A 17,477-nucleotide genomic window follows, 5' to 3' on the forward strand; every position below is an offset into this window, starting at 1 on the left:
CTTTTCTACTCCTGCTTGTTCCGGCTCTTAGGGTGCACATAGCATATACAGCCCTTGTTCTTCCCAGGCATCCAGACTCCCATGATGGGCATCGTGACAACCTCACTTCTTTGAAGCCAACTGACTACCCTAAGTGCAGCAGAACTCTTATCCCACCTTCCCTGTGAGAATACTATGCTGACCCCAGATTTCATCATGTAGTTAAGTCCAGGAAGGGGCATCTGCGAGGCTCCCAGAATAACCCCAGGATGAGATCATAGCCATATCTCCCTCATAGCCTCCCATTCCCACCATACACATGCCAGATCTCATCTCTGCTTAATTTTCTAAGGAGATTCTTTTTCTCTCTGTGGTCCAGCAGCAACTATCACTTGCCAAGTCACACAGGAAGACTCCAGTGACCACCACCCCAAGACCCCACTCTCCCCAGAGCATGGTCCGCTCTCCCCATAGGCTGCCATGGAAGCCACAAACATTTTTTAATATAATCTTCATTAACATTTCAAATGCTAAAACCTTTCCCGGTTTCCCCCCTCCCCAGAAAACTCCCACCCCTCTTCCCACTCCCTGTCTCCAAGTATATGCCCCTCCACCCGACCAACTCCCACCTCCTCCCCCACACCGGATTTCCCTTTGTTGGGGCATCTATTGAGCCTTCACCTGACCAAGGACCACTCCTCCCACTGATGCTTGACAAGGCATTCCTCTGCCATATTTTTGGCTAGAATGTTGTGATATCCCTTGATTGATGGTTTAGTCACTGGGAGTCCTGGGGCATCTAGGTGGCCAACATCATTGTTCTTCCCATGGGACTGTAAACCCCTTCAGCTCCTCCAGACTGCCCTCCAACTCCTCTATTGGGGATCCCACGCCCAGTCTAATGGTTGACTGCTAGCATCTGCCTCTGTATGTGTAATGTGTATCTTCCTCTGGGGAAGCCACAAACTTTAAACGATTGTCCCTTAAACTTCTGTTGTGTGCATGCACCACAGGTCAATGTGGTCCTTTCAAAGTACCAATCTGTTATGGCAACACACCACAAATTAAATTCCAGAAGCCCACTGGCCTTGAGATCTGAATAGCTTTTCAATTGCAGGTCTTGCTTATTCCCTGAGGCTCCCACACTTTCAAAACAGCATCCACACTACATCCCTTTGCAATGTGTCAGTGACCTCTTTATTCCTTGGCATCACTCCTGACACTACCCTCTTTCTCACCTGTCCATTTGGTTACTACTCTGGTTCTAGGACACAAAGGGCAAATTCGGGAGAATCAGAGGGCTGTGTGCAATGGATAAAGGAGAGAGTGAGTGAATCGTTAGCAACCTTAAGGGAGTCTGTGGGTCACAAGAGGCACTGGCTTCACAGCTGCCCTGAAACTACCCATCCCAGACTTCTAGAGAAAGCCATCTGGAAGAATAACAGTCACCACCCCTGTTGTCCCTAGGTAATGGCTTCCAGGTTTCTTTTTTCTGGCTTTGTGTTTGCAGTAGAGTTGACCAATAAGCCACTGGGTGTCAGGGAAAATATGGGATACCAAAATCCAAGGTCCAAACCCTGTAACCTCTCCTAAGAGTCTGTGTTGTTTGGTTCCTTGCAACTTTCCTAACTGAAAACTACACCATGATGTTTATGGTCATTGTCAAGCATAAAGAGCCAAAATTCATGGAGCACATGCCCAGCCCTGACATGTGAGCTCATAACCTGCACCCAGGACATGCCTCCCATGCCTCCTTTCCCCTCCCCCTTCAATTCAGGAATGTCAGATTATGCCGAAGCACTACACTACCGAAATCAACCCAGTGGAGTCATGTGACACACTCATGGCCCCTGGATTCCTGTAAACCTGTGGGTTGATGCCATTCCCACAGACAAAGCCACAAGCTGTAAATCAGTCCTGTGGCTCAGGCAGGAGCTCACAGATCATTCCCACCAACAGCCTCCTCACAGGTGGCTACCCAACAGAAGCATCTGTTTCCAGCTGTGGTAACAAACAGGACACACTCCTACCTACACTGAAAACAAAGCCTTCACCAACCACCAGCCTGGGACCCCTCTCTCAGCTTGAGGACTGAGACTTTAGTATGACTAGCAGAAGCTAGACTTCAGTGTAGAGTGAAAAGAATAAACAGACCTACAATTCTCCAAATGTGACTCTGCAGCCCACAGCGGGGCCACCATACAAATGCCCTGGCTGAATTTATTCTGGAATATATACAATTCAAATAGAATGGAGGATGAAAGAAACCATGAATACAAAAAGCAGATTATAGCTTGGAGGATCAATAAGACTGGAAGGAATTCTAGGGAATATGTATATTGTTTGTGGATGAATAAGTACTTTCTGAGAATACCAAAACATGGTTTAATAAAGTAAGACAGACATATTGAACCACAGAGAAAAGTTATTCAGTTTACATATTGGTCACAAGCCCCCCATCTTCTCCCAATCCCCCACACACAGAAGCTCCTTCCTCCTATCACCCCTCCCCATTTCCTCTGAGAAGGGGGAGGAACCCTGAGTATCAACTCACCACGGCACATCAAGTCATTGCAGGTCTAGCTGCATCCTATCCTGAGACGAGACAAGGCAGCCCAAGTATGGGAATGGGATCCACAGGAAAGCAACAGAGTCAGAGACAGTGGCCTGCGTGAAGAACAAGTTGTACACCAGCTACATATGTGAGGGATGGGGTCTAGATCCAGTCCTTGTATGCTCTTTAATTGGCGGTTCACTCTCTGAAAGCCCCCAAGGGCCCAGGTTAGTTGACTCTGTTGGTCTCCTTGTGGAGTTCCTATACACTTCCAGTCCCTGAATCCTTCTCCCAATTCTTCCACAAGACTCCCCAAAGCTCAGTCTAATGCTTGACTGAAAGTCTCTGAACCTGTTCAAGTCAGCTGCTGGATGAAGCCTCTCAGAGGACAGTTATGCTAGGCTCCTGACTGCAAACACACAGAGTATCATTAACAGTATCGGGGATTGGTTCTAGCCCATGGGATGGATTTCAAGTTGGGCCAGTTATTGGTTGGCCATTCCCTCAATCTCTGCTCCATCTTTGTCCTTCCACACTTTGCAGGCAAGACAAATTTGGGGTGGAATGTTTTATGTGTGGAGTGCTGTCTTTATCCCTCTACTAGCAGTCCTTCCAGTTTACAGAAGATGACCATGACAGGCTCCATGTGTCCCTTGGCTAGGAGTCTCAGCTAGATTCACTCCCATAGATTCCCTAAAGCCTCCCCAACTCCAGATCTCTGGCACATCCTAGAGATGTCCCTCCCCCTGCAAGCAACTTTTTTCCATTCTCTCTCCCAAACTCTCCCTACACATGATCTACCCCCTGCCTTTTCCTGGTCCATCCCCTGTCCTGTACAATGAATATTTTGTTTCCCCTTCTGCAGAAGATTCAAGCATCTCCCTGGGCCCTCCCTGTTATTTGGCATCTTTGGGTATGCAGAATATAGCATGGTTATCCTGTACTTTAGGGTTAATATCCAGTTAAAAGTAAGTATATACAATGCATGTCCTTTGGGGAGCTGGGTTACCTAACTCAGGATGATATTTTCTAGTCCCATCCATTTGCCTAAAAAATTCATGATGTCATTGTTTTTCATAGCTGACTAGTATCCCATTGTGTAGCAATTAAATGTGAACCACATTTCATTTATCCACTTTTCAGTTGAGGGGCATCTGGGTTGTTTCCAGTTTGCAGCTATTGTGAATAAAGCTGCTATGAACATAGTTAAGCAAGTGTCCTTGTGGTATGGAAAAGCATCATTTGAGTAAAGGCCCAGGAATGATATAGCTGGGTCTTGATGTAGAACCGTTCCCAATTTTCTGAGAAACTTCCAAGTGATTTCGAGTATGACTATACAAGTTTGCACTCTTGAATTCATTTGCTTAGAAATCTTTTTTCTCTTAGTATGATGTTCTCCAGCGCCATCCATTTGCCTAAGAATTTCATGAATTCATTGTTTCTAATGTCTGAATAGTACTCCATTGTGTATTTATACCACATTTTTTGCATCCACTCTTCTGTTTAGGGATACCTGGGTTCTTTCCAGCTTCTGGCTATTATAAATAGGGCTGATATTAACATAGTGAAGTATGCATCTTTATTACATGCTGTGGCATCCTCTGGGTATATGCCCAGGACTGGTATAGCAGGATCTTCCAGAAGTGACATGTCCAGTTTTCTAAGGAACCGCCAGACTGATTTCCAGAGTAGTTGTACCAATTTGCAACCCCACCAGCAGTGGAGGAGTGTTCCTCTTTCTCCACATCCTTGCCAACACCTGCTGTCTCCTGAGTTTTTTATCTTGGCCATTCTGACTGGTGTAAGGTGAAATCTCAGGGTTGTTTTGATTTGCATTTCCCTAATGACTAATGAAGTTGAGCATTTTTTAAGATGCTTCTCCGCCATCCAAAGTTCTTCAGGTGAGAATTCTTTGTTTAACTCTGTACCCCATTTTTTAATAGAGTTATTTGGTTTTCTGGAGTCTAACTTCTTGAGTTCTTTATATATATTAGATATTAGCTCTCTATCTGATATAGGGTTGGTGAAGATCTTTTCCCAATTTGTTGGTTGCTGATTTATCTTTTTGATGATGTCCTTTGCCTTACAGAACCTTTGTAATTTTATGAGGTCCCATTTGTCAATTCTTGATCTTAGAGCATACGCTATTGGTGATCTGTTCAGAAACTTTCCCCCTGTACCGATGTCCTCAACTGTCTTCCCCAGTTTCTTTTCTATTAGCTTCAGAGTGTCTGGCTTTATGTGGAGGTCTTTGATCCATTTGGAGTTGAACTTAGTACAAAGAGACAAAAATGAATCAATTCGCATTCTTCTGCATGCTGACCTCCAGTTGAACCAGCACCATTTGTTGAAAAGGCTATCTTTTTTCCATTGGATGTTTTCAGCCCCTTTGTTGAGGATCAAGTGGCCATAGGAGTGTGCGTTCATTTCTGGATCTTCAATCCTGTTCCATTGATCCTCCTGCCTGTCACTGTACCAATACCATGCAGTTTTTAACACTATTGCTCTGTAGTATTGCTTGAGGTCAGGGATACTGATTCCACCAGAATTTTTTTGTTGTTGAGAATAGTTTTAGCTATCCTGGGTTTTTTGTTATTCCAGATGAATTTGAGAATTGCTCTTTCTAACTCTGTGAAGAATTGAGTTGGGATTTTGATGGGTATTGCATTGAATCTGTATATTGCTTTTGGCAAAATGGCCATTTTAACTATATTAATCCTGCCGACCCATGAGCATGGGAGATTTTTTCCATTTTTTGAGGTCTTTTTCCATTTCCTTCTTCAGAGTCTTGAAGTTCTTGTCATACAAATCTTTCACATGTTTGGTAAGAGTCACCCCAAGGTACTTTATACTGTTTGTGGCTATTGTGAAGGGTGTCATTTCCCTAATTTCTTTCTCAGCCTGCTTATCCTTTGAGTATAGGAAGGCTACTGATTTGCTTGAGTTGATTTTATAACCTGCCACTTTGCTGAAGGAGTTCTCAGGTGGAGTTTTTTGGGTCACTTAGGTAGACTATCATATCATCCGCAAATAATGATAGTTTGACTTCTTCCTTTCCAATTTGTATCCCTTTGACCTCCTCTCCAATTATGTTGTCTAATTGCCCGAGCTAGTACCTCAAGTACAATATTGAAAAGATAAGGAGAAAGGGGGCAGCCCTGGCTAGTCCCTGATTTTAGTGGGATTGCTTCAAGGTTCTCTCCATTTAGTTTGATGCTGGCTACCGGTTTGCTGTATATTGCTTTTACTATGTTTAGTATGGGCCTTGAATTCCTGTTCTTTCCAAGACTTTAAGCATGAAAGGATGCTGAATTGTGTCAAATGCTTTTTCAGCATCCAATGAAATGACCATGTAGTTTTTTCTTTGAGTTTGTTTATGTAGTGGATTGCATTGATGGATTTCCGTATATTGAACCAACCCTGCATCCCTGGGATAAAGCCTACTTGATCATGGTGGATGATCGTTGTGATGTGTCCTTGGATTCAGTTGGCAAGAATTTTATTGAGTATTTTTGCATCGATGTTCATAAGGGAAATTGGTTTGAAGTTCTCTTTCTTTGTTGGATCTTTGTGTGGTTTTGGTATCAGTGTAATTTTGGCTTTGTAGAAGGAATTGGGTAGTGTTCCTTCTGTTTCTATTTTGTGGAAACCCAGTCTCAAAAGATCAATCATGGTATGCACTCACTAATAAGTGGATACTAACCTAGAAAACTGGAATACCCAAAACATAATCCACACATCAAATGAGGTACAAGAAGAACAGAGGAGTGGCCCCTTGTTCTGGAAAGACTCAGTGAAGCAGTATAGGGCAAAACCAGAACAGGGAAGTGGGAAGGGGTGGGTGGGATAACAGGGGGAGGGAAGGGGGCTTATGGGACTTTCGGGGAGTTGGGGGCTAGAAAAGGGAAATCATTTGAAATGTAAATTTAAAAAAAGAAATCTTTTTTGAACCCTTTTCTCTGAGGTAATGTTTATCTTTGTTGCTGAGGTGTGTTTCTTGTATGCATCTGAACGGATCCTACTTAAGCATCTACTCTATTAGCCTATATATTTTTATTAGGGAATTACATAATTGATATTGAGGGATATTAATGAGCAATGATTGTTAGATCCTGTTATATTGATGATGGTGGTAGTAGTATGCATGTGTGTGTGTCTGCATGTGGTGTGTGTGTGTGTGTGTGTGTGTGTGTGTGTGTGTTTCTCTTCTATTAGATTTAATTGTGTGAAATTTATTTCTTGTGTTTTCTTGGGTATAGTTAGTCTCTGTGTGTTGGAGTTTTTCTTTTAGTATCCCTGTAAGGCTGGCTTACTAGAAAGATATTGTTTAAATTTAGTTTGATCACGGAATATCTTGCTTTTCCCATCTATGATAATTGAAAGTTTTTCTGGCTATAGTAGTCAAAGCTGACATCTGTTGTCTCTTAAGGTCTGCAAAAGATATGCTCAGGCCTTTCTAGCTTTTAGAGTCTCTGTTGAGAAGTTGCATATAATTCTACAGGTTTGCCTTTATATGTTACTTAGCCTTTTTCCCTTAAAGCTTTCAATATTTTTCTTTGTTTTGTGGGTTTAGTGTTTTTATAATTATGTGGTAGAAGGATTTTCTTTTCTACTCCCATCTGTTTGGTATTCTCTAAGCTTCTTGTACATTTATATGCATCTCTTTCTGTAAGTTGGGGAAATTTTCTTCTATAATTTTGTTGAAGATAATTTCTGGTCCTTTGAGTTGGGAATCTTCTCCTTCTTCTATTCTTATTACTTTTAGGTTTTGTCCTTTCATACTGTGTGATTAGATTTAAGGCCATTTTCTTGTGCTTCTGATGTGGTAGGTTGTCCAGGGCTTTCTATAGTAGGATAGCTGGGTTCTTGTGGCTTTTGTCGATTGTGTTTATATGCTAGCATTGTAACCAGATTGTATTCATCTGGTTGTCCTTAGTGTTCACAGGTCTGATAGTCCCTGAGGGCAGCTGGCCTCCAGGGGTACAGGCAGAGTTGTGGCCTGGAAATAAATGCAGAGAGGACAAGGCAGAACTTACTGCTGCTGGGTTTTCCCATAGGGTCCACAAGGTAGGGAATTGTGGTGACGGAGCAGACCTGACAACTGTTGGATTTGCCCAGAGGGGCTGGCAGGCAGAGAATTGGGACAAAAGATCTCACCTTGTAGTCCCTGATGGCAGAAGTTCTCTGAGTTTTCAGGTAGAGGTGAGGGCCAAAAGGTGGCCCTCATGGCTTCTAGGCTTGCTTGGGGGATCCATCAGGCAGGGGCTTCAGGCCGGGGATCTCAGCATGAGACATCTCTAAAGTACATGGAAGCTCAAAAAAGAGAAAGTCTGGTATTCAAATTAAGGAATAGAGCCTATTCCAAAGGGCTTTCCTGAGAAACAGTTCACAGCATGGCTTCTCACTAAAGCAGTTGTGGATAGAGATGCAGGGTGCGGGCAAGACTATAGACCACATAGGTCATGGGTAGGCAGATAGGTATTTGAATATGAATATGAATGCAAATGTATGCAGGTGCAGATCCTTCCACAGATACAAAATGTGGTATAGGTAGATAAGGTGGAAACGAAGACAGGGGGTGCTCAGCAGCCAAAGTCTGGGACTTCAAAAAACATTCCTGCCATAAGACCACACACCACTTGTTTTTCTTGATTGAGTCAGGCTAGGGTGGAGAATGATCACACATATTTTCCAGAGCCAGCAGTGTCATTAGAAAGGGACTTTTTCTGGTCTTAGTGAGGAAAGTAAACAGTTATTTAACTAACTGTGCCATCCCATCCCACTTAAGATGCACTGTTACACTCTTCATTTTGTTTTCTCTGTAAGATACACATAATACTTACTCTTATCATGGGACACAGTGTGGTATCTGTGTTTACAACAACCCTGTTCACATCAGGGAATCAGCACTGCTGCCTCTTCATTATTCATTCACAGGCTCTTCTGACTCAAAAACAGGGATTTCAAAGAAAGTAAGGAGAGAATGCTCTACAATTTGCAGGGCAGAAGAGCTAAAGCTGCAGTTCCACAGTAATGGTCCATCTGAAGGTGGAGCTCCTCTTTGGGGTTCTCCCTCCATTTTCTCTTAAGGCCTTCAACAGGTTTAATGAGAACCACCCTCTCTATGAAGCACAAGAAAATGACCTTAAACCCAATCTTATAAAGATGATAGAGTCATTAAAAAAGGAAATGAATAAATCCCTTAATGAAATATACGACACATGGAGGGACCCATGGCTCCAGCCATATATGAAGCAGAGGATGGCCTTTTCTAGCATCAATGGGAGAAGAGAACCTTGGTCCTGTGTAGGCTTAATTTCCCAGGGTAGGGGGCAGGAGTGGGTGGGTGGGTGGGTGGGTGGGTGGGGCATATATTCATAGAAGCAGAAAGAGGGGGGATGGTATAGAGGGTTTCTGGGGGGAAAATCAGGAAAGGAGATAACATTTGAAACGTAAATAAATAAAATATTCAATAAAAAAATGTCTCATAAAAAGAAAAAGTATCACCTTCATATCAATGGAAGAATCCATACCATTCTATGTAACTCCAGAGTCCAGCTTTAGAAACAAGTAATTTTGATTGCGTATATCAATTGTCCTCCTGAGAGTATAAAAACAGGCCGAGTTTCTTTCAGTAGCCTACAAAACCATTTTCCCAAGAAAAACATCTGTGTTTATGATCATGTGCACTATTACAAGCTGACTTAAAATACAAAAAGAGAGAGAAAACAAATCCCTTAAAGATATACAGGAAAATACAATTAAACGGGTGAAAAAAATAAATAAAACTATGCAAGACCTGAAAGTAGAAATAAAAGCAATAGAGAAAACATGAAAACGTGAGGGGATCCTGGAGATGGAAAACCTAGGGAAGAGAACAGGAATAACAGATGAAAGCATCATCACAGAACACAGGAGATGGAAGAGAGAATCTCAGGTATAAAAAAAATACAATAGAAGAAATTGATATATAAGTCAAAGATAATGTTAAGTCTAAAAAATTCCTGACACAAACATTTAGGAAATTTGGGATACCATGAAAAGTCCTAACCTAAAAATAATAGGAATACAAGAAGGTGAAGGTCCTAGCTCCAAGGACCAGAAAAAAAATTCTCAACAAACTCTTAGAAGAAAATATACCCAACCTAAAGAAAGAAATGCCTATAAACATACATGAAGCTCATAGAACACCAATAGGCTGAACCAGAAAAGAAAAATCTGCCATATGACAATCAAAACACAAAATCTACAGAACAGACACAGAATATTGAAAATAGCAAGAGAGGAAGGCCAGGCAACATACAAAGGCAGACCTATCAGAATTACATCTGACTTCTCAACAGAGACTCTAAAAGCTAGAAGGACCTGGACAGATATCTTGCAGCCTCTTAAAAAAAGGGAGGGGGGGAAGCAAAATTATTATACCCAGCAAAACTCTCAATCACAAAGATGGACAAAATAAGATATTTCAAGACAAAACCAAATACAGACAATATCTATCCACAAACACAGCCCTACAGAAAATACTAGAAGGAAAATACATCCAAGAAAATGCAAGAAATAAATAATTCCATATCAGTAAAAACAAGCACACACACACACACACACACACACAAACTAACATCATCAAAATACCAGGAAATAACAATCACTGGTATTAAAATCTCTCAACATCAATGGGCTTAATTCCCTAATAAAAAGACTCAGGCTAACAGAATAGATGCAAAAACAGGATCATTCTGCTACATGCAAAAAACAAACCTTAGCAATAAAGATAGACATTACCTCAGAGTAAAGGGCTGAAAGAAGTTTTCCAAGCAAATGGACCCAAGAAGCAAGCTGAAGTAGTCATTCTATTATCTAATAAAATAGACTTTCAACCAAAGTTAATCAAAAGAGACTGGGAAGGATGCTCCATACTCATTAAAGGAAAAATTTAACAAAATGATATCTCAACCCTGGACATATATATTGCAAGCACAAGGGCACCCACATTTTTAAAAGAGAAACATTGCTAAAGCTTGAATCACACATCAAACCCCATTCATTAATAGTGGGAGACTTCAACACCCCACTCTCACCAACCTACAGGGCATCCAAACATAAAGTAAACAGAGAAATAATGAAACTAATGGATATTATGAATCAAATGAACATAACAGACATCAATAGAATATTTCACCAAAACTCAAAAAGAATATACCTTTTTCTCATTACCTCAGGCATCCTCCAAAGTTGACCTTATAGTTGGTCACAGACACAAGAAAATCAACACCTTGTATCTTATCAGATCTCCATGGATTAAAGCTTGATTTCAACAACAACAGAAATACCAAAAAGCATACACACTCATGGAAATTGAGCAACTCTCTTTAATGATCTCTGTGTCAGGAAATAAAGAATTTAAGGATTTTCTAGAATTTAATGAAAATGAAGTCATAACATACCCAAATTTATGATACATAATGAAAGCAGTGCTAAGAGGAAATTTCATAGCACTAAGTGCCTCCATAAAGAAATTAAAAAGTTCTTATTCATACCAGCAATTTAAAAGTATACCTGAAAGCTCTAGAAAAAAAAGCAAGCACAGCAAAGAGGAGTAGAAGGCAAGAAATAATAAAAATCATGGCTGTCCTATTTATAATAGCCAGAAGAACCCAGATGCCCCTCAATGGAAGAATGGATACAAAAAATGTGGTATATATACACAATGGAGTACTGTTCAGCCATTAGAAACAATGAATTCATGAAATTCTTAGACAAATGGATGGACATCATCCTAAGTGAGGTAACCCAGTCTCAAAAGAACACTCATGGTATGCACTCACTGAAAAGCGGATATTAGCCTAGAAGCTTGGAATACCCAAGACACAATCCACCCATCAAATGATGTCCAAGAAGAAGGAAGGAGAGGCCCCTGATTCTGGAAAGGCTCAGTGCAGCAGTGTAGGGGAATACCAGAACAGGGAAGTGGGAAGGGGTGGATGGGGGAACAGAGGGAGGGAAGAGGGCTTATGGGACTTGCGGGGGGGGGGTCAAGGAAAGGGGAAATCATTTGAAATATAAATAAAGAATATATCGAATAAAAAAATCAGGTCTGAAATCAATCTGTTATAGAGAAAACAATACAATAAATCAACAAAACAAAGAGCTGATTCTTTGAGAAAAATCAACAAGATGGACAAACCCTTAGCCAAACTAACCAGGAGACAGACAGTTCCCAAATAAACAAAATTAAGAATAAAAAGGAAAGCATGACAGACAATAGGTCTTACTTCAAAAGTCTGAACTCCGTAAAACTGGAAAATCCTAACAAAATGAAAGATTTTCTACACAGATACCACTTACCAAAGTTGAATCAAGATCAGGTATTTAAATAGCCCTATAACCTCTAAAAAAATAGCAGCAGCCATGAAAATCTTCCCTCCTCCCCCCCCCCAAAAAAACCAGGGACAGATGGTTTTAGTGAAGAATTCTAGACTTTCAAAGAAGAGCTAATTTCAATACTCCTCAAACTTTCCACAGACTAGAAACACTGCCAAACTCATTCTGAGTCCACTGTCACACTAATACCTAAACCACACAAAGACTCAACAAAGAAAGAGAACTTCAGACTAATTCCTCTTATGAACATTGATGCAAAAATACTCGATAAAATACTTGTGAACTGAATCCAGAAACACATCAAAGACAGCATCCATTAAGATCAAGTAGGCATTATCCCATGGATTCAGGGATGGTTCAATATACAAGAATCCATCAACATAATACACCATATAAACAAACTGAAAGAAAAAATTCACATGATTATCTCATTAGATGATTAAAAAGCCTTTGATAAAATCCAATTCCTCTTCATGATAAAAGTATTAGAGAAATCAGGAATACAGGGCATATACCTAATCATAATCAAAGCAATATACAGCAAGCAAATACTCATCATCGAGCTAAATGGAGAGAAACTTAAAGCAATTCCACTAAACTCACAGAGAAGACAAGTCTGCTCATTCTCTCCCTATCTATTCAATATAGTACTTGAAGTTCTAGCCAGAGCAATGAGACAACTAAAGGAGATCAAGGGGTTATAAATTGGAAAAGAAGTCAAAGTATACTATTTGCAGATGATATGATAGTACATATAGGTGACCCCAAAATTCTACCAGAAAATTCCTACAGATTATAAACCTTCAGCAAATGGATGGATACAAAATTAACTCAAGGAAATCAGTAGTCCTCCTTTATAAAAATGATAAACTGGTCAAGAAAGAAATTTGGGAAACAACATCCTTTACAATAGCCATAAATAATATAAAATATGTTTGTGTAACTATAATCATGCAAGTGACAAGACCTGCGTGACAAGATCTTCAAGTCCCTGAAGAAAGAAATTTTAGAAGATATTAAAAGATGGAAAGAGCCACCATGCTTATGGATAGGCAGGATTAACATGGTGAAAATGGCCATCTTACCAAAAGCAGTCTGCATATTCAATGCAATTTCCACCAAAACTCCAACACAATTTTTTATAGACCTTGAAAGAGCAATTCTCAACTTCATATGGAAAAACAAAAAACCCAGAATAACCAAAACAATCCTGGACAATAAAAGAACTTATGAGAACACACCATCCCTGACCTCAAGCTTTACTACATAGCAATAGTGATTTTTAAAAACTGTATGATTTTGGTACAGAAACAGACATATTGATCATTGGAATCAAATCGAAGACCAAGAAGTAAACCCACACACCTATGGTCACTGTTTTTTGATAAAAAAAAAAATCCAAAACCATACAGTGGAAAAAAGAAAACATCTTCTATAAATGGTGCTGGTATAACTGGATGTCTAAGTAGAAGAATGAAAATAGTTCCATATTTATCACCTTATACAAAGCTCAAGTCCAAGTGGACCAAGAACCTCAACATGAAACTGGATACACTAAATCTCATAGAAAAGAAAGTAGGAAATACCCTTGAACACGTTGGTGCAGGAGACAACTTCCCGAACAGTACACCAATGGCTCAGGCTATAAGATCAACAATTGATAAATGGGACCTCATGAAACTGCAAAGCTTCTGTAAGGCAAGGGACACAGTGTAATAGGAAAAATGGCCACCTACAGACTGGGAAAGGATCTTCACAAACCCTACATCTAACGAGGGCTATTATCCAAAGTTTATAAAGAACTCACAAAGTTAAACACCAACAGCCCAAATAACCCAAGTTTTAAGAATGGGGCACAGAACTAAACAGAGAATTCTCAAAGAACATACATGGGCTGGGCCTAGGCTTCCCTGCACATATGTAGCAGAAGTGTAGTTTGGTCTTCATGTTCATCCTGAACAACTAGAGCAGAGGCTATCCCAAAAGCTGTGGCTTGTATGTGAGATATGTTCTTCTAGCTGGGCTGCCTTGTCAAGCCTCAGTGAGAGAAGATGTACCTAGCCTCACAGAGACATGATGTACCAGGGTAGGGGAGTACCCAGGGGAGGCCCCACCCACTCAGAGGAGAAGTGGAAAGGGGAAGAATTGTGGGAGGGGGTAGCTGGGATGGGGCAGTGAGTAGGATGTAATGTGAATAAGCAAAATAATAAATTTCAAAAACATGAAAAAAGAAAAAAAATTAAAGAACCAGGCGAAACTATGTCTTTTCCTTAATTATATGAGGGCCTAAGAATTTAATGGGGGGAAAGTGTGGAAGAGGACTAAGATCCAAAGTGGATCTCCCGACCTTCGCTGCCCTCTCGGCTCTCCCACCAGCGCCAGCCGAGCTACCAGGGTGTGTCTCCCTTATTTCATCCCCGAAACAGCCTCTTTAAACTGTTTAAATGAGAATGTCCGTGGCTCAGAGAGTGCTCCTCTCCTGGCTTTTCACTTTACTCTTCCTCATCATGTTTGTGTTGAAACTGAGTGAGAAAGCACCGTGGAATTGGTTCCTCATATTTATTCCAGTCTGGATATTTGACACTATCCTTCTCGTCATGCTGATTGTGAAAATGGCTGGATAGTGTAAGTCTGGCTTTGACCCCCAACATAGACCAAACAATATTTAAAAAAAAAAAAAGTCTGGTGCCTCATTGCAATGTTACTTAAGTTAGCCTTCTGCCTCGCACTGTGTGCTAAACTGGAACAGTTTGCTACCATGAATCTTTCCTATGCCTGCATTCCTTTACGGGCCTTATTGGCTGGAGCTCTAACAGAACTTGGGTATAATGTCTTTTTTGTGAAAGACTGACCTCCGAGTACATTGTCTCATTTCTGTTGTTGTTCAACAAGCTATACAGCATTCCGAATGTTTGCAAGTTTCAAGAATAACAGAACCGAGGGAAAATACCAAGTGTAGTCTTGAACTACTATGAAACAGGATTGGTTCAGCACAAACTTGTAGCCAACCCTAAGCTAAATTATTCAGTATCTGAGTTGATATCTTTAATATCCCTGTGTAAATAAGGCTTGTTTCTGACCTCAAAAAAAATAAAAAATAAAAAAATAAAAGAACCACTTGAGGTACAATAATTTCCAACCTCAAATTGCTCTACAGAGCTAAAGTAATGAAAACAACATACGACTGGCCTTACGAATAGATACAGTGCAGAGCGGTAAAAACCCTAAGACACATGGGCTGGTCCATAGCCCTCAGCACATATGTACTAGAGGACTGCCTTGTCTGGCCTCGGTGGAAAAGGATATGCCTTATCCTGTAGAGACTAGATGCCCCAGGGAAGAGGGATGCAGGGCAGGGTGGGGTGGAGGTGGGTGGGTGGGTGAGTGCATGGGTGTGGGAGAGCACTCCCTCAGAGGCAAAGGGGAGGGGGCTGGGGTGAAAAACTTTTGTGGGGGAGGGAGACTGGGAAGGGAGGCAACATTTGGAATGTAAATAAAATGATTTTTAAAAAATAATAATAAATGAAAAAATAAAAATAAAAAAGAATAGGCACTGATCCATGGGATCAAACTGAAGACCCAGACATAAATCCACACACTTATGGACACCTGATTTTTGATAAATAGGCCAGAAATACACGCTGGAAAAAAGACAGCATCTTCAACAAATGGTGCTGGTCAAACTGGATGGCTGCATGTAAAAGAATCCAAATAGAACCATACTTATCTCCCCACAACAAAACTCAACTGTAAATGGATCAAAGTCCTCAACATAAAACCAGATACACTGAACTGAACAGAAGAGAAAGTGAGGAACAGCACTGAATTCATTTTGAGCAGAACACCATTAGCACGAGCACTCAAGTAAACAATTAATAAATAGGGCCTCATGAAACTGAGAAGCCTCTGTATGGCAAAGTACACCATCATTCAGACAAAGCAAAAGCTGACAGAATGGGAAAAGAGTTTTACCAATTCTTTAGAGGACTAATACCCAAAATATATAAAGAACTGAAAAAATGGAATCAAGAAAAAAAGTAATCCAATTTAAAGCACTTATTTAAACAGTATTCTCAAAAGAAGGAACTCAAAGGGGAGAGAAACATTTAAAGAAATACCCAACATTTTTAGTGATCAAGAAAATGCAAATCAAAAGTACTCTGAGGTTTCATTTTTACACTTGTCATAATATCTAATATAACAAAAATACCAAACCAAATGACAGCTCATATTAGTGAGGCTGTGGAGTAAGAGGAATACTCATTCATTGCTGGTGGCAATGCAAATTTATACAGCATCTATGAAAACCAGTATGACAGTTCCTCAGAACAGTGAGAATCAAGCTACCTCAAAATCCAACTACTCATGGGCACATACCCAAAGGATGCTTCGGTCTACCACAGAGACTCTTGCTCAACTATGATCATTGTTCTTCTATTCATAATATCCAGAAATTGGGACAAAAAACTATATATCCCAAAAGAATGGATAAAAAAAATGTGGCACATTTATAACATGAAGTTTTATTCAGCAATTAAAAATGTAATCGTGAAATTTTCAGATAAGTAGATAGAATTAGAAAAAAGTCATCCTGAATGGAATAATATAGACCCAGAAGTATGGTATGTATTTGTTTACATATAGTTGTTAAGTCCACAATAACCGATACATAATCTGTAGAGATCAGGTATAGACTAAAGGACTGGGTGCAGAGGGGACAGATACATCTCCCTACAAAAGAGAAGTAGAACAGATATTGGTGGATGGAGGGAGCTTGAACAGGAGGATCAAGTGGGGATGGGGTAGGAAGAAGGGTCAAGTGAGGGAATATAAGGAGTACTATTCAGCCATTAGAAACAATGAATCCATGAAATTCTTAGACAAATGGATGGAGCTGAAGAACATCATACTAAGTGAGGTAACCCAGTCTCAAAAGATCAATCATGGTATGCACTCACTGATAAGTGGATATTAGCCTAGAAACTTTGAATTCCCAGGACATAATCCACAAATTAAATGATGTCCAAAAAGAATGGAGGAGTGGCCCCTGGTTCTGGAAAGACTCAGTGCAAGAGTATAGGGGAATTCCAGAACAGGGAAGTAGGAAGGGGTGGATGGAAGAACAGGGGGACGGAAGAGGGTTTATGGGACTTGCAGGGAGTGGGGACCCAGAAAAGGGGAAATCATTTGAAATGTAAATAAAAAATATATCAATAAAAAAATAAAAAATAAAAAAAATTTTAAAAAAAAAGGAGAGACAGTTAAATTAATGGTCACTTGAGGGGTAGTATGGAAACCTAATACATTAGAAGCTTCCTAAGATATATACATTAATGACAATCTAAATGAAATTGCCAGATAATGGGGAATGAGACCCCCAACCTAGTTATCTCACCAAATGAAGCTTCCATTATCAGGACTAGGTTACACCTAACTGAGTTGTTGGCCAAAGGGATCTCCCTCGGAGTCCCCAAACAATCCAGGCTGTTGCCAAGATGGTAGATGTGGCCCCCATAGACTCCTAACAGTGGAGGCAGGGGCTGTCTCAGACTCTGTTGAC

The 17,477-nt window shown here is 40.4% G+C and overlaps 1 pseudogene; it reads left to right on the top strand.

Annotated features, from left to right (window-relative positions):
- The first annotated feature begins 14,361 nt into the window (after positions 1 to 14,361).
- Positions 14,362 to 14,852, top strand: LOC127686872 (transmembrane protein 60-like; annotated as a pseudogene).
- The last annotated feature ends 2,625 nt before the right edge of the window (positions 14,853 to 17,477 follow it).

The sequence above is a fragment of the Apodemus sylvaticus genome, chromosome 6, assembly GCF_947179515.1.
Source record: "Apodemus sylvaticus chromosome 6, mApoSyl1.1, whole genome shotgun sequence".
NCBI classification, from domain to species: domain Eukaryota; kingdom Metazoa; phylum Chordata; class Mammalia; order Rodentia; family Muridae; genus Apodemus; species Apodemus sylvaticus.